Here is a 21,170-nt window from a genome sequence, read left to right as displayed (position 1 = left end):
AGGCCTGGGCCTCGGCATCCTGTCCTGTGCCCTTTACCCAATGTGTCCTTCCTGCAATTACTAGCCACAGTCCCTTTGGACTGGGCTGACAATCCGCTTCGTGTCAGTCTCCACTGAACTACCTTAGAACAGATCAGAGATAACTTGCCCAGAGCTGGACAGAGCTCCCCACCCAAGGGCTTTGGGCCACTTCCGAGAAGGAGCAGAGGAAGCCGTGTTTTTTCCGAATCCTGTGAAAATGCATCAGTTCATACAAGACAGCGAGCGACTCCGTAGGCAGCTGGCAGGCATGTGGAGGTACTTCTTTACTGACGTTGCTATGTGCTTCCGCAACTCCTTGCAACTCCGTGTTCTACCCCACTTGCCAGCCTCCCCAGAATATGCGGGGCTTCTGGGCTCCATTGTCCCAAGTTGTACTTGCGTGATAGTTGTAATGCATGCCTTCATCTCTTAAAAGGGGCATGGTGCAAAGACAAAGCTGCTTTTGGTACCTGTGGTGAAAGCTAGTCCTTCAGATAAACATTTAGGGCTGGCCATCCTGCTTCCCCACAGCCAGACTGGACTTAGCTGATGGCTTAGGGGAGCTTCTTGCCTTTCCTTGGGCCAGTGTCATTAACTTACTAACAGCATGACAAACATTTTTGTTCCTAATTTTTATACAAATGGACTTTCAGGGGCCAATGTGAGGGGGAGACATGCTGGGCCGAGGCGGTGGGCGTACTGGGGACAGGACCAAAGAACCCATTTGGGGAGCCATCCAACCCTTGCCTCTGGGACGGTGTGTGGGGACAGTATCCACATCCCAGAGAGCTGACTTCTGAGCTGAGATGCCTGGTCCTGCTCCCAGCGTTGTTTATCGGCAGTTCCCCAGGAAGTCCTTCCTGTAACTAACCCCAGCCTCCCGACACTGCTGTTTGCACATCAGCTCCTCAGAACACGGGCCGCCTCTTCGCCATCTTCCTTGGAAAGACAGGTCACTGAGGGAGATGGCTTATCTCAACTCAGTTTTTAACTAGCTTTTGTCTCCAAAGATATTTGTTCATGATACAACATTTCAAACCAGGCATTCCATACCCCCCTTTCTTCAACTTCTTTTTTTTTTTTTTTAATAACATTTTCTTCCTTTCTGCTTTTATATTTCTTCCTCTCCCTCCCATAGCCTTTCATGCATTCAGGATGTAGGAGAGCCAGCATCAAAGCCCGGAGCCCTGGCGAGGCCTCCTCCCCGACGGTAAGCGTGCCCTTTCCCTGTCTGATCATTGACTCATAACCACAGAACGACCCAGGCACAGGATGGGGGAGCGGGAGGCTCTGAATAAGCAGGGACCACGGTCTGCAGCCCCCGAGGAGACAAAAGTGGAGGATTTGTTCAACAGGGCTTTTTTTTTCTTCTTCCCTTTGGGGATAATTGTTTAGGACAATCTGAGCTGACCCAGTCCAGGGATGGCGGGGAGAGGGTGGGTGGAGAGGAGGGGAAGCCAGTACCCCCACCCCCACCCCATCCACTGGCAACGCCAACCAAGTGAAACTTGGCTGGTCAGGCTCCAAATCCAAGGCCAGGCCAGTCCTAAGCGCACTCCCTGGGCACCACTAGGACATTCGATTGCATTATTTAATTTTCATTCAATTGAACATACATATATTGTGCGCCTACTATGTGCTGGACTTTGAGTTGTCAGGTGCCAGCCACAGGCTGGAACTCTGTGGAAGTTAATGTCCCCATTCTTCCAGACAGCATGTGCAGGCCAGCGATGGCCCTGAGCTCCCCACCCCCATGCCTCCCTCCCTTCTGTCTCCATTAGGCATGAATGGGTATCACATCTGTTTCTTTTCTTGCTGGAAAGTAAGAGGCAAAGATCCTAAAATGGGGACAGAGCAACACACACCTGGGTGGTCTTTAAATTAGAAAAAGTTTTTGCCAGAGTTCTTCCTTTGGGCCTGCAGTCTCGGTGCTGCCCGTGTCGGTGGGGAGAAATGGCGTGGGGGTGGCAGGACCTGGCGGGTACAGCAGGGACCATGCAGTGTCCTGGTCTTCTCTGAGGCTCATACCCTCTTTGCAGCACTGGCTTCCTCACTGGGCAGACCAAGCATGGCGTGAGGCATTCACAAAGCAGGAGCAGAGGCAGGGGTGGGCGAGGAAGCAGTCCTTTCAATGTTAGCCTGTGTGTACCGGTTAGGTCATTTTGAAAATTAAATTGTTTATGTTATGTTTTGGTTTCATTCTATTGGAAGCACAGGATCTGAAGCCATACTGTCTGGGTCAAAATCTCTGTTCTGCAGCTGTGTGGGCCTCAGTTTCCTGATCTGTAAAATGGGCATAACAAAAGTTCTAATTCATTGGGTTATTGTGAGGAGTAGTGAATAATATGTTAGACTAGATGTTGGCTCTGGTTAGTTGCTGATGACAGCCCCAATGGTCTGCATTTTCCCTCCTGTCCTGCCTTGGGACACTTCCTTCCAAGAGTTGTTTTGTGTCACTGAGAAGCCTGTGCATCGGTGATTAATCACAAAGTGAGAAATAAAATGCCTAGGATCAGTCACTCTCCCCGAGTCACTAGGCTCCAGGCCTCTTCGTGGGTCTAATATTTCTGTCTCCCTCAGAAACATATCTAGTCTCGCTTTCTCAGAGTAGTGTTGCCAGATATTATTGTCAAATATTGTATGGGGACAGACTTACGATAAAAAAACTATTTATTGATTTTCTGAAATTCAAATTTAACCAGATATCCTGTGTCTTGACATGTGGAATCTGACAGCCCTACCTGGGTTTTGTCCCCACTGGGGTTTTGCTCAGCTGCCCTGTCCCCTCACATGGACAGAGGTCAGCTGGGCCCTTGGACCTGGTCCTTCTCAGGAATATTCGAAATCTCTAGGTAGGTGGAAGGAGAAGGGGCGTTAAGCAGGACCGAAGGGTCTCAGAGGAGATGTTCATGGCTGGCTGCAGACAGGGCTCCGCCTCTTGGGGGTTTTGTGATTTTTCCACACTCCAACGTAGTATTGATGGTGTATGTGTGTATGTACGTGTGCGTTTGTATGTGTGTCCACGTGTGTGTGTGCGTGTGTGCATGTTAGAAGAACAGGACCATGGGAGGGATACAATTAGTGGCTTCTGTACATCAGGGCTATACTGACGAGTTCTATGAACTATGTGATATAGAACATATATGCCTTTATTGTTGTATAAACGTATAGGATGTTTAGCCAAATGGCTAAACTGTCTGGTACAATTGCCTGAAATTTTCTGAGTTCTTTTTGCTTTGCTGCCTTTTTCCAAGTTACTGCAAGTCCTAATTTATTCATGAATGGATGACATTAAGCAGAGGAGGACTGAACATGGGCATTTTGGAATTTACCACGGGAACTACCAAGGGAGCCTGGCGAGGCTTTTATGATTGTTATGTGAGGGTCAGCTGATAAGAATGATTAGTATTACTTATAATCACGAATATCAAGTAAAACTATTGTCTTAAAGGAGGTTTATTAAGAGTGTTTGTTTTATGGAAGATGCTTCCCACTGAGCCCATCAACATCCACTGGGCTTGTATTGTCAGGGAGTAGTGTTGCCTGAGTGAGAACACTGTCTGGAAAATGTGCGTGCATGTGCGTGCGTGCATGCGTGTGTGTGTGTGTTTCTTTTTCTTTTTTTCTCCAAGAGAGTGAAGAGAGAATATTTAGTCTCTAGCCGCAACAGTGATGTGATTCAGATCCCACTATTTATAAAAGCAAATTAGTTGATGCATCAGAATACGAATGTGGACGCTCCCAGCCTGGCGGAGGGAATGGGGGGGATGGAGGGATGTGGGGGTGTGGGGGTGTGTGTGTGAGATATTTCTCCAGGAGACAGTTAATGGAGACTCAGGCAAGGATCCTCAAGGTAGAGAAACCCCTCAGTTACTAATCTCAAGAGAAGTTTGTTGGGTTCTTAGCGTCTTCCAAAAATTTTTTTCTCTCTTTGCAAAGTGTGAAGAAATACAATTTGCTATTTGTTACATCAATAAGTTCTCATCCAAGTCCCCACAAGAAGTAAGTCAATAAATAAATGAAGTCATAATTTCTTAATTAGATCCTAGAGGTGATGGCGAGAAAACATTTTACTAGAATTAAAATTCTGGTCTATGTTTAGAGTTGCCAGATAATATTCAGCTGCTTGGAGCACGATCCTTTCTAAAAGCAAGCGTGAGTTCCTTTGCCTATTAATTCTATAGCTTCCCTTTAAGAGCGAGGGACTAAGTTGCAGTCATAGTTTCTGGTATGGCAGGAAATCAGTGACAAACTGGGAGATTAAAGGAGCTGGGACCTAAGAATAAAAATATAATGGAAGCCACTTTTTCACAAAAACGGTTTCCAACAGATGGGCAGAAATCCTGGGCCAACAATAATATAATTTACATTTGCCCTCTTTACCTGCATGAAAAGTTACTTTGTTTCCATTGGGTTGACAATGTATACTATTATAAATTATAAATAATTTGACCTAAAAATATTATATATTTATGTACTGTTATATATGATAAATTATAAATATATTTGACCCCCTTCCCTTAAATCTTACTTTATCTAGTATTTTGGGTCTAACTTGGGAGTAAGTCAGCTTCCAGGCATACACGGAGAACCTGCAACACAGATTGCCTCCACCCCATTTTAAGATTTTTTTTTAAACTTAATTATAAAGAGATGGGATCTCCCTCTGTCCACAAGTCTTGCTTACCCAGGAGAGCCCATCCTTTTTCTTCTCAAATCCTATTTAATTTTCACATTTCCTGATTTTTATCTTGGGAAAACACAAGCCAGCTGCAGTCAGTTAAGGAAACAGCTGAGGGACGCTGGCAGGTAGAGGTCTTGCGGGTTTTTAGTCTCAAATTGTGAGAACTGAAATGTAGCGTGTCAGGTTGCAGTGACTTCTGCACCTCCCAGCTCCCTCTCTTCTGTCCACACACACGCACACACATGCATGTACTCACCCCACAGGCACATGCACGCGCACGTACCCCACAGGCACACACAGACGCACGCATGTCCCCTTCCCTTGCTTCTTGCGCAGTGTCCACCTCACTTTCTGCAGCTGTATTTCTAATCAGCAGAAGGTACATCTTGCTTGGAGCCGACACCCCTTCTCTCTGCATTCTTAACCTCCTGTCTTATGCATGGATCACTGGTTAGCTTAGAAATGCCCAGACACAAAGGAGAAGCTGACATGCGAGGTTTGACGGCCATAATGGCTGTTTATAAGCCTAATCCATCACGTTTAGTGGACACCTCCATTTTTGTCCCTCTGAAAAGGTATAAATAATAAAATGGGATGGCTCCAGCTCAGAGGTGCCTTGGTAAATATTTTAACTATTTACAAGATGGAACCAATAACAAAAGAAGCATCTGTACCTTCCACACAGACTCCCCCCCCTCATTAAAAGAGACCCAGATGGTTCCTACCATTCAACCAACAGTAACATTTCTTGATGGCAGCTTTTGTAACATGGCTTCCTTTTTTTTCCATATCACATTGTGATATTCTGCAGTTGTCCTCTCTATCGCCCCCAGCAACCTTGCTGAAGAAACTCTCTCTAAATAGCCCTTCCTCCTACGGAAAGAATGAGGCCTTGTAGGCAAATGTAGGTTTCAAAGCCCAATTCAGAGACAAGTCTGAACAATTATAACCCAGGCGCCTCCAAATGCAAATATTGACAGGGGCCCACTCATTCTGTGGGTAAACACCCCAGTTGAGCCCAGGATGTTCCCTGCCATCTCAGACTGTGTGCATGACTTTGCCTCATTGGGTTTGAATTTACCCTTTCCTGCCAGGCATAAGGAAAGTGCCACAGGGTCCCAAGGAATCCCAAGGATGGCTTCTGGAGTTGGAGGTATGTCTTCTGTGCGAACCCCGACCCTGACTATGGGGGCAGATCGGAGGTAAGGACATTTCGAGGTTTTTGACATCTTTTAGCAAGTCGGATTCCTTTTTGGTTCTGAGCATGAACAAAATGGGGGAAATCTGCAGCCATAGCTGCCTCTTAGTGACCTGTTGGGACACTTTAGGGCGCTCTAAATCACCAGGAAAGCCAACTTTTTAGTTACAGAAAAGATAGCAGAGAGAGAGCGAGCAGGCGAGCGGGGTGGTTCAGGAGCCCAGGTAGACCTGAGGTTGAGTATCAGGTCTGGAGCCCAAGGCAGAAGCCTTCTCCACTCTGAGCTTCAGTTTCCAGTCTAGAACACGGGGGTAATAACCATATAAACTTCCCAGAGCGCTGTGTGAATTACGGAGACGGGATAAAGCAGGCGGCTTAAGCGCTCCGTGACGGTTGCTGTTATCAATACTAACAAACCTGTCGCAGAGAGCAAATCTTTTGAAACTAGCAGATAAGGCAGAGGGCAATTTCGCTTCACTGGCATTTGAAGCTTCCTCCTGGGGAGGAAAAAAACACCAAAACAAAACAGAAAACAAAACCAATAAGCAAAACATCATGTGACCAGTCTCCAGGTTTTTGAGAAACCTCAGTGTTCATTTCTTTTCCGAAGGCTCTATTTAATTTTGGAGCTCCCACTTTCCAAATTTGGTCAATAAAATTAACAGCCTCCTTTTGAGTGGAACATCACACCTCCAAATGAGCTCAAGCTGGCCAGCCGGCTGGCCATTGTCCTTGGGAATGTGAGATTTACATTTCACAGCTCCTCGCCAAGTAATGAATGAATCAGACCTCGTAAACAGACGATCCTCACTTCCCTTGTTCCGTGGCCCCCAACGTGGGGTGTGTGCTGCAAAGAAAAATATTTATCCTGTTTGTGTGGCGCTGGGTCCCTGAATGGCCCCCCAATAAAACAACATCATAAAGGGCATTTCACAGCTGAGCTTGCAATTTAATAAACAGATGCAAACAGGAGGCCTTGGAGGTCAACAATTAAAAATAAACCAGCCCGAGGTTCTCCTTGGAATTCCCCTTGTCTATAAAGTGGAGAGTAGCAGGCCCCCACAGCTGTGGCCTGAGCGGGTGAGGGGTGGGAAAGGTTTCCAGGCCTGAATGAGCTCAGGGGGGTTGTACCTGTTCTGAATGATTATTCCAGCAACATCCTTTCTAGCAAGAAAGGGCAACTTTGAAAGCAGATGAGAAAGAACTCATGGGTCCAAAGTGGGCTGGAAAATGGTAACTTTGGTTGACAGCAAATGCTGCCTGTCAATTTCTGTTTTCTGCACCAAGAACAGTAAATTCTGGAGCAAATGGTATGTAACAGTGGCAGATCAAAGACTCACTGGGGTATAGGTGGTTTTGGGAAGGGTTTTCTACTTGAATTGGAAGTGTATGCGTGTGTGTGTCTGTGTGTGTGTGTGTGTGTGTGTGTGTGTGTGTGTGTGTGTGTGTGTGTGAAATAGCAAAGACACTGAATAGAGGCCTGGACAGTGGCCACGGTGACCAGCCTGTACCCACTCTTCCTGGTACCCCTCCAGTCACTGCTCAGATCAGGCAGCTTGGGCACACCTGTCCCCTCCATCCTACTCCATTCTGCCTGTGTCAGCTGGGCTCAGGGACCATCTCGGTTTGCCTCACTTATCTCTCAGGTTATAGATGGGGGTTGGGGGTGGAGTGGGGGAAATCGTACCTGGGTGCTAGCTGGGCCTGTTGGCCGAGGAGGACTCGGGGAAAATGTCCTGCCAAAGCTCTTGCGGCAGTGTTTGCCAACAGCAAGGACTCAAACATGCTCCTTCTTTTGAATAGTAATCTGTGCAGTCTTAGAGGCTCACACTGTCTGCTGGACCCGGGAATTCCACTGTGGCAGGTCACACGCACCTAATTTGAGAATGTGTTGAAGGCTAGTACGCCCCCATTCTGACACGCTCACCCTCACATTATCCCAAATGCCTGCGGAGCAAAGCCTGCAACCTCCCCACATTCCTCTGCTGATAAGAGGGGAAATGAAGGATGGGTTTACAGATAACCGCCTGTGATGGGGGCAGACCTCCCGTGAGGACCCATCTGGCAGGCAGTGGGGAGCCCTGTGTCAAGTTGCCACGCCAAGCTCCTCTCCCGTATCAGCTTCTGCACCCCAAAGCCGCCCTGAGAGTCCCCAGTATAAATGACCACCGTGATGGGTGTGATTTACACACTTAGCGGCTCATTTTCCTCACGCATGAAGAGTAGGGGCAGTGAGCTTGAAAACTACTTTGTATTTCGGTGGAGCCCCCGAATAAACCAGTGGCTCCCCCACTGTCTCGTGGCTCATCTTTGGGTGTCTTATGGTTTGGGGGACCCTCCTCCCCGTTAATTAGTTACTTTGGAATCATATTGACTTGAGTACAAGTTCCTCCACTGCTTTTTTTTTTTCATTTTAAAGAAATGAGAATATACAAAAGGTACTGTTAGGAAACAGGATTGAGAATCAGTCTCTCTCTCCTCTTCTTGATGTCAAAGACTTATATTTTCCTTCTCCACAACTACTTATTAACATAAGAAAAAGGTCCTCTTCTAGGCACTTTCTCACCTTCTCTTTCAGGTGCTGTCAATCCTGCTGTCATTGAACCAAAAAATAAAGGTTCTCAGGGGACACAGCCGCCTCCCAACTACACCATTTATAAGTAGCAAAATTGGAAATTTTTCATCCATAACTTTTATTTCTTTCATTTTGATCTAGAACGGAACTTTAAAGAGCCAACTACAGTCCAATAGGACATTCATACTTCAGGAAAATGTGTAGAATATAAATGCACTTTTTAACAAAGCAGCTGCCTGAGTAACTACAACCCAGGTCAAAATAGAGGAATCTTTCTCTCTCCTTTTGCTCCTTTCTGACCAGAATAGACAGAGCCACTATTTTGACTTTACTCATTACCGTTTTCTTCCTTGAGTTTATGGTTTGACCACCTATATGAGTATTTATAAATAATACCGTTAAGTTTGCCTCTTTTTGAACTTTATGGGAATAGAGGCATATTGTATTTAATCATCTGGGGTTTTCCTGTATTTCTTCAATATTAGGTTTGTAAGATTCATCCATGTTGCTGACTAAAGCTGTGTTGCCTTCTTTTTTTTTTTTTTTTTTTTTTTTATTGCTGTAATGCACTCCATTTGGGGACTGTGCCCTGATTTATTTGTTAATTCTAAGTTAGTTGACATCTGAGCTTTTTGCAGTTTGGGTGTGTGGGGTAGACGGCAGAAATTCTTAAGCCTCTCTGGTATCTCCATGCCCTCTGCCAAATGACTTACTTTGGCTACTGAACAGGTGATGGTGTGTGTCGGGTGTGAGGCCCAGTTTCATGGGGACTTACATATTTCTACCTGCTCTCCTGCACCTCTCTCATTGCCATGAGGCCATGGGCGTGTGAGGCTGCTCATGCCAACAGGATGGTGAGAGACGCATGGAACAGAGCAAACTCCCAGAAACGTGAGCAAGGCCAGCCCACACCAATGGAAGTCCACGAGAGCACACGATAAATGCTTACTGCTGTATTGATGCTAATATTTTGTCGTTGTTCATTATGCATTATTTAGCAATAGGTAATTGGTACAAGCTGCTATAGGTGACTTAAAATTAGTCATTTTAAGTATCAGAATTAGTCATTTTAACTCAGATTTCTCAAATGGCAAAGCCTGAGTTCTTTCCATTGTACTGGGACCTCATTTTTTTTTTTTTCGGTAGTGTTAGTGAAAAATATCTGCTAGAATTTACAATTAGAATCCTAGTTTATGGGTCCGAATGTGAAAATATCTATCCATGACGGTTATGAGCTCTCTTTTGTTTGCTTTTATTTTTACTTATTTACTCATTTTACATTTGCAAACTTCAGCTCTTAAAATCTCTTCTTGGGTTTGCTGGGAATACTTCCTGTAATGGCAGTCTTTTCATTTCTGAGTCCTTTAGCAAAATTGTGAAATGACCATCGAGTAAAGGTATCCAGATAGTCACATCAATACTTATCCTGGACTAACTTGAATCCAAGGGTCTCAAACTGATGGCTGTGAGGACAGAGTTAGTTCACCAATCTATTTTATTGGGCCAACATGAAACTTCACACAAAAATCTAGATTTTAAGCTTCTCCTGAACTGTCAGAGTATCTGCTTACATTGGACTGCACTCCTGCATGTTAAACATTTAATGAAACTGAGAAGTGCTTGTCCCCTTTTGACGGACACATAGTCTCTAATTTGCCACAGTCCCCACTATTCCTTATGGATCCCCAATACTGAAACTGAGTATTGTTGCCATTTGCCCTTATGGTAGTTCTCCAATGATGGAGAAATATTTTTCTGCACCCATGTCTCACATAATGGGAACATTAAAAGTGACTAAAAGAGAGTTCTAATTATTATTATTATTATTATTATTTAGCAATTGAGGATCTAATTCAGTCTTTATTCAGTGACAAATGTGCAAATAGATCTTGTCACACATTCCCCAGCTCCAGAACCTTCAGTGACTCCCATTATTTACCGAATAAAGTTCAAATCCCTTAGCTTGGCATGGAATTTCCTCACAGTTTCGACCCAAATGCGCTTTATAGCCTCTCCTACTAGATGATCAGATAGAAATTGTGTATCATGTGTTTCTTTTCCCCAGCTCATCCTAGCACAATGCTTTAAACATGATAAGTATACAGAGAATGTTGAATCAATGACCAAACCATCCCCATAGAAAACGGTGCCTATCTGCTTACCATCTCCCTTTTCTCCTGAGAAACTAATTGCACTGCTTTACCCCGCCAGCAGTTGTTGGCTGTTTGTTGTTGGACATCGGAGACAACCTAGCCAATTGTGGTTCTTTAACCTCCTGGTAACACTGGGTAGCTGCAGGATTGGGCAGCTGGTCAAGGCTGAGCCAATCAGAATCCTTCCCTGAGACTTTTCATTTTACAACCAAGAAAGATAAGTAATATGTCCTCAGTGGTGAAAGCTGTAAGACATAAAACCTGGGTGATCTTGGTGACCAGGCTCCCTTCCACGTCAAAGACAGCCGGCTGCAGATACTAGTGAAAAGAGATTCTGAATAGTATTCGAACCACTATTTGTTAGCAGTATGGTTGCTGTTCCTAAAATTAGTCTCCATCCTTGACCTTCCCTGAACTTGGATGGTCAATCTTCCCTGGAATTCTTGAGCCAGTATATTCCCTTTTGTGGCAAACCTAGCTTTAATTGCACTTGTGTCAATTCCAAAACTGTCCTGATGGATATAGAAGTACGATGTGGACACAGATATAAAGAGAACACACTGTGTGTTTGTTTAAACCTACAAATCATGATGCTTAAGAGTTCAAAATAAAATAAGACACACTGTCAGTGAACTCACACATAATTATAATTTCGTATTCACCTCTGTATAGTTAGTACCTGGTCCAATGACTGGCATATGATAAGATTTCATAAATGTCTGTTAAAAAAATAGATGTAATACTCAGGTTTGTGGAATGCTAGCAAGGTGTAATGGGGCATAGAAGAGGAAACGGAAAATTCTTCTAGGATGGGGAGTTGTAGATGGTTGAGGGAAGGTGACATTAGGGGGAAATGTACTGGAGCCTAGCCTTGGAGGATACGTAGGTATTTGCTGGGTAGAAGGGAAGGCAAGGTGGGAGTCCAGACAGAGACAAATGCGTATGTGAAGATGGGAGACACAGAAGAACACGGTGAGTTCCAGAAACCAAAGTATTATAGTTCTGTGAGGTTGGATTATGGTATTCGAGAAGGCTGGGAGAAGAGGCTGGCAGGTAGGTTGGGCTGAGTAATGCAAATAGAGAAGATTAAATATTTACATAAGCTCATTAGTGACACTGTGTGCATGTGACAAGTATGATTTAGTTTAAACCCCCAAGGTTTAAATACCCTAAGTGCAACTGTATCTTTTTGAAATTGATTACATGACATTAATGGGCTCTTTCTCAGCTTCAGTGGTGATCATATTCATGATTTACTTCCATCTCTTCTCCCTGGGGTCAGGAACCGTCCATCCTGACCTCATCCTTCCTCTCACACCTTCCACAGGAAGTAAACATTAGCTGCAAGAAACGTCCTGGTTTTTGTCCTCTATGAAGGTAAGCAGTTTTTATTCCCAAGTTTTAACAGGCAAAATGGTCCTATTATGAGGATCATTAAAAAAAGAGAGCCTGTGTCACAAAGCTGTTTTCCCCCTCGCCTGCATCACCTGTTAAATATGATTCAACAGGAATTCGTGGAGAACTTGTAACGTACTCTGTAATATAAAGAGTAATAAGGTAGGCAGACTCTAGGAATGTCTAAGATCTCAAAGTATTCAAGGACAATCTCTTTCCCTAAAGACCTCAGGCTTGTTAAGGAGGCAAGATCAGTATCATTAAGTTTGCCAGCATCACTTGCTTTTATGAAATGTTTATGAAATGTTCACAGATTACAAAGCACCTTTGTCTATATTCTTATATTTGACCTCATCTGTGCAGTGGATCGTATTAATGAGTAGTTTTATATTAGGTAGGGTCTAAGGACTCTGGAAAAAGTCAGTCCTGGATCCAACCCCTTGATTTGATACTTATTAACTATGTATCAGTTAAGATAGGTTAAGTTTTGCTGCAGTAACAAAGAACCCCAAGTTCTCAATGATTTGACTCAGCAAAAGTTTATTTCTCACCTACATATGCCTAGGTCCACTGTGGGGTGACTAGAAGCTCTGCTTCTGCTATCCAGACTCCAGGACTCAGAATGACAGAGTAACTGCCTTCTCAAGTGTCACTTTAACAGAGGGCAGGAGAGCTCTGGAGGGTCTCAACCCAGCCATTAAATGCTTCAGCTCAGAGGTAGCACGCACCCCCTTACAACTCATTGGCCAGAACCAGGCTCAGGTCCCAATCCAATTACTACTAGGTGGACCACTGTCTAAAGGCAAGTCATAATTTTTACTCCTAGGTTTCTAGCCGTTAATACAAAGAGGTTTATATGCATTATGATATCTGCGTGATTTTTGGTATCAAATTTGAAAATAAAATCCTGTTGCTCATGATAAGTACAACTACTCCTGGGGTAAACAGCAGAAGAAAATGTATTATTTTAATAGTTTTCTCATAGAAGATGCCATGGGATGGAGTAAACAACATTTTCAGTAACGTCCTTACAGCAAATACATGGGCTTCAGGGGGCTTCTTTGGATACTGTCCTTGAACACTGTCTGGTGGTAAAATACTGAAGTGCAATTCACTGGGAGCAAATTTGCAGGAGTCCAGGACGTAGAGCCCTGGCATGCAGCACCCAGTGGGGCTGGCCCCAAAAGGGCTGGGTTTTAGAGCCCACAATAGAAAAGCTGCAGGATGGCAGTTCTCCCACCAAATCCAGCTGCTGAAGTGTGTTGCTGGGCTCTATGTGTTGAAAACTTTGTCTTTTTTAGTTAGTTGCCAATACTTTAAGTCAAGAGATGTCACATAAAAATCTAAATTTTCAACTTTTGTGGAAAAAAAAAAAAAAGTATCTGGCAACCTTGGACCAGCACCTGGTAGCACTTGCCTTCTGTCCATGAGGCATGAGGTGTCCCAGCCGCCACAGTCTCTGGGGCTGTCTTCACTCAGGGAGGGGCACCCACCCTGCCCCCGGTTGTGTGATGTCGGTAGCTTCTGATTTGGAGGAATGGATACAGTGTATTCTCTTTAGATCTCTCTCTCTCTCTCTCTCTCTCTCTCTCTCTCTCTCTCTCTCTCACCCTCCCCCCCCCCCCCCCATTTCCTAATCCATCTGAGAAAAGTTAGTTTTAGATTTAGAAGGCAATCCAAGCACAGAAACGGGCAGTCTTTCTGATTAGGTCCTAGTTTCTAGGATATAGGAGGCAAGGAAGAATATAAAAATCTCAAGGTGCTTTCTTCACCCCAACTCTTATAGAGAGTTCAGGTAACTTCAAATAATCTTCTCAAGTGAGTTTTTAAGTAGCAGTAGCTTCAAAGTATTTCCCCAACCAGAACTTGATAGTATTAGTCTCCTTTACAGATGACAAAACTGGAACCCAAGTTGGTGACTTGCCCAAAGTCACGCAACTAAGTGACGTATGTTCCAAGGGGCAGAGCTGGGATTTGAGACGTGAACGTGATCACGGGCAAGGCTCTGCTAGCTGCAGCCCCTTCCCATGGCTCCGTCAGCATCTTACGCCGCCTTCCCTCCAGCTTTGCTGTCAGAGCTCCTGCCTCACTGTCTTCCTTTGCATGCTTTGAAAGTGTCCTGCTCACTCCCACCTCGTGACCTTGCCACTTGCTCCTCCGTCTGGAATTTCTTCCCTGTTCCTCCTGCCTTTTCCTAGCACTTGTCTGACCCCAGGAGGGTGTGTGTGTGTGTGTGAGTGTGTGTTTGAGTGCATACTTTTGCAGTCCCACTGTCACTCTTGGAGGTCATGCTCTGACTAGCTCCCTGGTGCCAGCAGGAGGCTGAGATCAGCCAACCTACAGGCCCATGAGCTGAGTAAGAGCGTCTTGCTCTACCCCACCGAGATTTTGTTGTCGTGGGATACGCAGCAACAACTAACCGTGGGGCAGGGTGTGACCAACTGTGCGAAGGGCTGGAGACGCCCACCAAAATCTGAGTGAACTGTCTTTCCTACTTTGCTCCAAGGAATTGGCCAGGGTTGCAGAATATTGTCTTCAGGAGAGAAAAAGGTCGAGGGAATTACCATGTAAATATAATCATAACGTCGTATTTTGACAATTTCCTGAATACTACGTGCCAGGCTCTGAGCTGTGCTTTTGATGGGTTCAGTGAACTGAAGTTCCTCTCTCAGTCAGTCCGTGTCCCTGTCCTCTTTCTGGAATAATTGCGAGGCCCAGAGGGGACCAGTGTGCAGACTGTGCGATTTTTGGTTCCTGTCTAGACCGTTCAACCCCAAACTGAAATAGCTGAACTGAATAAGGAGCTGGGCTGTCAGAGGTTGAAGTAGGGGAAGGGCCAGGCTGGGGGGGGGGGAAGAGGACAGACGGCTTAAAAATAGTGGGGAAAATATTGCATAAGGGCGTGGGGATAAACAATGCAGTGGCTTTGGTGTCTGTTCCCATGACTCAAATCACGGGTCTTAGGAGTGTGTGTCGGTCATTTCTAAGTCAAGAAGAGGTGTTCACTTTCTAGCAAAAGCAAGGGTCCCATGCCAAGCAGCCTCTGGCTGTCTTGTTGCGAGGACACGGTGGGGTCAGCACGGGACTGTTAGAAGAAGGATATGACCTTGGCTGACACACACACTGAGTGCGAATGGTGTGCAGGTTGGAGTAAGCACTGTACAGAAATGACCTCCCCTCGCACAGCCCTCTGAGGCACGTGCTGCTGGCATCCCCACTGCACTCACAAGAAGACTGAGGCTTGATTTTCCAAAGTCAGGTGGCTCGAAGGGCTGGAGCTAGGATTCAGGATTCGAGTCTGTGCTTGTCTACATTCAAGGCTGTAGTGAACAGTGACTACATGTTGAGAAATGGTGCTTTTGAATCCTGAAACATTCCGTTTTGATCAGCTGCTCTAAGGAAGCAGGCAGGGAAAATGGCAGAGTCTCTCAGAAAGTAAGGCTACTTACTACCCACCTGTGAGGTTACATGCAACTGCGTTTTCTCTCACTGCATCTCATGTTGCAAGTCCCCAAGTCATCGATGGCTGAGCAAAGAGTCATCTGAGCTGATTGTCTTAGGACAAGGCGAGAAGTTGTAATGGCCTTTAGAAATCAGATGAGTCTCCCAGTCCTTCCACACCCCAGAGGGTCTGATCCAGCTGAGTTCGGGCCGAGCCCCAGGCTTTGAGGGGTTCTGAGGCACAGACAGGTGAGAAGAGCCAGCCCCTCACTTTAGTGAGGGGGAAGCTGAGGTCAGGGAGGGGGAGCGATTAGCCCACGGTTCCATAGTGAGATAATAGGACCCCTACCCGGAAGCCGTGTGGCCCCACATGCAGAGCCCTGCTGTGTCATGCTGCCCCCTTCCTTATCATTTCTGGGGTGTGACTCCCGGTGGGCCCTAATCCTGGGACTCTGCCCTCCCAGGGGTTCTCCAACAGATGTCGCCTCCTGGTTTTGAGGCATGAGGGAAGAGTTCCAAGAAATGAAATGTTTGTAAACTGGAGTACTTTGCGTTGTGTCCTAGCTTCACCCTCTTCTGATTTTTGCTTTTTTTGGGGGGGGAGGGGAGAGGAAGAAGAGGCTCCCTCGAACACCAGAGCTAGAGCTAATGGGGACATTTAGAGGCATGTCAGAAAAAAACCTTACAGCCATAGTGCTTCAAGTGGGAGAAATCGCATGTTCTTCCTTGAAGATGTAAGTTTTGCCTGACACGGTCTGCGTTTGATGCTGGGTCCACCACTCACGGAACAAATATCCCTTCAGAAGCTATTGTATCACGTTGTGCAGGGGTTTAAGGGACGACAGTGCAGTGCTGTCATGTTCATGTCGAAAACTGGCTTCATCAGCCTCTTTGCTTAAAGGAATGGAAATCTACTCAGACCAGCTCTGGAGTGATGGAGATATTATTGAAAGGATACAAGGGCATCTCCCAGAATGAGAAATGAGTGGGTATCAGGACTTGGCAAGTCAGGGACAGAAGGGCTTCAGTCTGTTCTTCCAGGGTACCACCCAGGAAGTCTCATTTTTATTTCTCTCTCTCTCTCTCTCTCTCTCGTTATTTTTTTCTCTTCCTGTAGATTCTACCATTCAGTATTCTGAGTTGCAAATAAGAGAAATTTTAGCTGTAAGAGGGGTGCTATGGTCTTGTCATTTTGTCCTCCCGTCCAGGCTGTGGTTATATTTGGGTCACCCTCGCTTTAAAGCCAGTAGCTTCTTTCTTGACATTTCAAGGGGTTTCATTCACACTGCCTCCTACCATTTTTTCCCCCAGATGCCTCAGGCTAGCTGCCCCTGCAGAAAGAGGGAAAACCAGAGCGCTTAGAACGATGTATGAGTATGTTTCATTTCAAGAGGAAAGTTAATTTTATTATGAGTAGGTTATTTAGAAAGTGACAGCTCTGCAGCTGGGAATTCCTTTTTACTACTTTTCTATAATCTTAATAGCTAACACTTTTTTGATTGCTTGTTATGTGCCAGGCAGGCATGGCTCTAAGCGTTTGCCGTACTGTGGCTCATTTCACCCTCATGACAACCCAACATGGAAGTGCCATCCCGGCTTCCCTTTTCCAATTCAGTAAAGTGAGGTGCAGAGAACCTTCCTGATCTGCCCAAGGTGGAGCTGGGATCTGAACCCTGGACGCCGACCATGGTCCACATTAAGTATTCTGTGATGACCATTAGTGTGTTAACTACTTGTCTGTCACTTTGTACATATTATCTCATCAGAGTTCCACAAAAGCCATGGCTGGTGGTCAGAGTTATCCTGAAGACGAAGAAACAGGCTCCGTGAGGTTAAATGCTTAGTCGTAAGTCACAGAGTGAGTCGGGACAGAGCTGGCCTTTGGACTCACGTCCAGCTGAACACAGCGTCTGGGCTCTTAGCTGCTGGGCTTCAGGTTCTAGCTTAACACTGACGTGCAGAGGTTGGAGTCTCAGCAGAAGATGCGCTAGAGGACGAATAGTCAGAAGACAAAAACAACAAGAAACCCCAACTGTTACCAGGGCTTTGAAAGAGCAGAGCAAAACTAAGAAGGTTGACGCAATTTTCTGGTTAGAGGAGGATTTAAGAAAACCCAGAAGCCTCAAAGTCAGTTTTGACCTATCTGAAAGGGATGCATCAGAGAGAGAAGGTCTGGTACATTCTGAGCACAAGTTCCCGACAGCTAAAAAGAGTTCAGCTTCAAACCGATCATTGTCAGAAAAGCAAATACAGATTTGCCCCAGAGCAAAATAACTTTCGGAAAATCAGGAAGAGGCTAGATGGACAGTAAGTTATGAACATAAAACTCTTTGTACCCGACCCAATTAACCCTAACCCAAGGCAACCCTGTGTCTCTAAGCTGTTCATTTAAGGGTTTTACGATTTATAGGCAGCCTTTCTCAGGGGAGGTCCCGCCTGGCTCCGATTTCACGTTTCACAGCAGCACATGTGGGAATCCCGCAGCGTCACTGCCACGCTATTAAGGCAAGGCCAGAAAATGCACGTTTCACAGGATGGAAAGAGACCAGGGGAGTCCAGGCGGCTGGGGAGAGCGCTGTGGAAGGGGCTCCCTGGGCCTGCCTGTTTCCAGTCCTGGGGTGTGTGTGTGTGGGGGGGGGGAGGCAGCTGAGGCTGCTCCACCAGCTGCTCTCAAAATTTAGTCTTCATATTGGGCAGGTGGTGTCTTGTGACCACCAGATGCAGAAAGAAAGTCAGGATCGCTCCCTTCGAGGAGTGGGGGAGACAAGACAAGAGCCCCCACGACTGGTAGGCAGATGCAAATAGAGGCCAGAAGACGGAGCAGTAACGTCTTCTGTTAGTTCTTCAGGATGTCACCATGGATGAAGAGCTGGGGCTGCAGGAAGCACACCTGTCACCCCGACTGCAAGAAATAAATTTGTGAGGAAGCCCCAGCATCCTCGAAGAGCTCTGTGGTCATTCGTCTCTAGGTCAGGCTTACAGTGGAAACTGCAGTCACTGAATTGGGAAAGTTAAATGCAATGGGAGGAATTAGAGTCCAGGATGGCAGGGGCCATGTGGGGACAGGACACCCAAGGCCTGGTGGGCGTGGCTACGTATGGGCGGCAACGTCAAAGCCACGATCAAGGCGGTCTGACTGTGTAGACGTTTGGTGTCGGCTACTTGATCATGGTGTTTCCTAGAAGTAAAATAGGAAGCCTATGAAATTCTTAGTTGATCTGTAGAAGCAGAAAAGGTCTAGGTCAAGTGAACACAAGTCTAACCTAGTCAGAGAAACAGAGAGTCACAGCCCATCAATCAATCCTCAGACTTGAGCCAGTTTACAGGCCCCGAACCCCTTGAACAGAGGGGAGGCTGAGTCTCCTTGAGGAAGAACCCCAGTCCACTGCCAGTAATTTATACTGTCAATCCTTCTCCCAGCCTTCTCCAAAGGGACCTGTGGCCTTTTTCCAGGCTAACTGTGCACGGGGGAGAAAGAAATAATCAGACCTTTTGGAGACTACTGGACACTAGCTTTGAACTGACTGATTCCAGGAGGCCCAAAATGTCACTGTGGTCCATCACTCAGAGGCAGGGCTTATGGAGGTCAGGTGCTCAATGGAGTTTTAGCTCAAGTCCGTCTCACAGTGTGCCCAGTGGGACCCGAACCCATCCTGGGGTTGTTTCTTCAGTTCCAGCATCCATAATTGGCCTGGTTCCCCGACCTGTGGAGTGAGGTCTATGATGGCGGGAAAGGCCAAGCAGAAAGCACTAGAGCTGTGCCCACATAGGAAAATAGTCACTGGAAAGCCATGCCAAATCCCTGGGGGGGGCGGGGGGGGAGGGACTAGAGAGTTTAGTGCCACCCTCAGGGGCTTTAGAGATGGTGCTGGCAGTGGTGGTGATTCCTACTCCATGCCCACTCGACTCATCTCTTTGACCTGCGCCAAAGACAGATGGGGCTTGGAGAATGACAGTGGACTATTCTAAGTTTAACCAGGTGGTGACTAATTGCAGCTGCTGTGCTGGATGTGGTTTCGTTGCTTGAGCAAATGAACACGCCCCCGGGTATGTGATATGTAGCTACTGATCTGGCAAATGCCTTTTTCTCCGTCCTTGTCTGTAACACCCGCCAGAAGCTCCTTGCTTCCAGCTATCAAGGCCAGCAGTACACCTTCACGGTCCTACCTCAAGGTGCATCATCTCTGCAGCCCTGTGTCATCATTAGTTCACAGAGATCTTGGCCGCCTTTCCCTTCCACAAGACGTCACACTGGTCTATTATATCGATGGCACTATGCTGATTGGACCTAGAGAGCAGGAAGAAGAAGCAGGTACGCAGGACTTACTGGTAAGACACTGCATGTTAGAGGGTAGAAAAAGAAGCTCACTCAAGAAAATTCAGGCGCCTGCGGCCCCAGGGAAATTTCTAGGGGTGCAGTGGCGCGGGGGCGTGTCAGGATGTCTCCTGGAAGGTAATCAGTTACTGCATTTGGCTCCTCCTGAAGCCAAGAAGAGGCACAACGCTGGGAGGCCCCTGGGATTTGGGAGGCGACATATTTGTCCTCTGGGTGTGTTGCTCCAGCCCACTCACCAAGCGACCCAGAAAGCTGCTGGTTTTGAGTGGGGCCCAGAACACGGTCCAGGCTGCCATGTGAGCTCCTCTACCTCCTGGGCCACCTGACCCAGCAGACCGAGTGGTGCTTGAGGTGTCAGTGGCAGAGAGGGGTGTTGTCTGGGGCCTTGGAAGACCCTATGGGTGAATCATAGCACAGGCCCTTAGGATTTTTGGAGCAACACCCTGCCATCAATGTGGACAAGGACATCCCTTCTGAGAAACAGCTCCTGGCCTCGTGTGGGGCCTTGGTAGAGACTGAAAGTTTAACCACGTGCCACCAAGCCATGAGCTGAGCTGTCCACCATGGACTGGGTGTTATCTGACCACCAAGCCACTGAACACGTGTTGCATAAGAGACCCTCCCAGTGCGCTTCAGCTAGTGAGTGGATAAACAAAGTGTGGTAACTCCATCCAATGGAATATTACTGGAGAATGAAAAAGGAACAAACTCAGGATCGATACAACAACCATAGATGTAGTCTAAGCCCATTTTGCTAAAAGGAAGAAGCTAGACCTCAAAGGCTATATCTTGTATGATTCCATTTGCTGACATTCCAGAGAAAGCAAAATCACAGAAACTGAAAGCAGATCAGGGACTGGCAGGCACGGGGAGTGGGGACACGGGCTGGCTACAAAGGCACAGCCTGAGGGGATCTGGGGGGTGATAGATTGTCCTGTAAGTGGGGGGTGCACAATCCATGCATTTGTCAAAACCGTATACCACAAAGTGAGAACGTTCCTTGATATAAATTTAAGAAAAAACTCAACCAGATTGTGGGAAGAACCCAAGTTGGAATGCAGCCTGTGACGAATGAATGAAACATGGATGCAAATGAAGAACAACCACAGTGAACTGAGTGGGGAAAAAGGAGCTGACCTACGTAACTCTGGAAAACAGTGTTCTGACTGGATACCGTGAGGCAAAAGGCTAAAAGAATGGTAGGTAGGCACTGCATTCTAGTTAGTAAATGAGTTTTCCCAGGAAGGGTTAGCAATTCTGAAGCCACGTTAGATGCACAGCAGGTTTGGATAAATAAGTAAATATATTGTGGATAAAGAGAAACAGGTTTCTCCTTGTCAGAGGAGGAACTTCCAAACGAGGAAGTG

The 21,170-nt window shown here is 46.3% G+C and overlaps 1 long non-coding RNA gene across 2 annotated transcripts in view; it reads left to right on the top strand.

Annotated features, from left to right (window-relative positions):
• The window catches only part of LOC141567516 (uncharacterized), a 181,128-nt gene that overhangs the window by 147,280 nt on the left and 12,678 nt on the right, over positions 1-21,170 (top strand). For both annotated transcript variants that reach the window (XR_016022107.1, XR_012490193.2), the window contains exon 3: positions 1,160-1,231. This is a non-coding gene — a long non-coding RNA (uncharacterized LOC141567516). The remainder of the gene's footprint in view (positions 1-1,159; positions 1,232-21,170) is intronic.

Source organism: Rhinolophus sinicus, chromosome 8, assembly GCF_057876585.1.
Source record: "Rhinolophus sinicus isolate RSI-liver-muscle chromosome 8, RSI-T2T, whole genome shotgun sequence".
NCBI lineage: Eukaryota > Metazoa > Chordata > Mammalia > Chiroptera > Rhinolophidae > Rhinolophus > Rhinolophus sinicus.
This window is presented reverse-complemented; position numbering and strand designations above follow the sequence as displayed.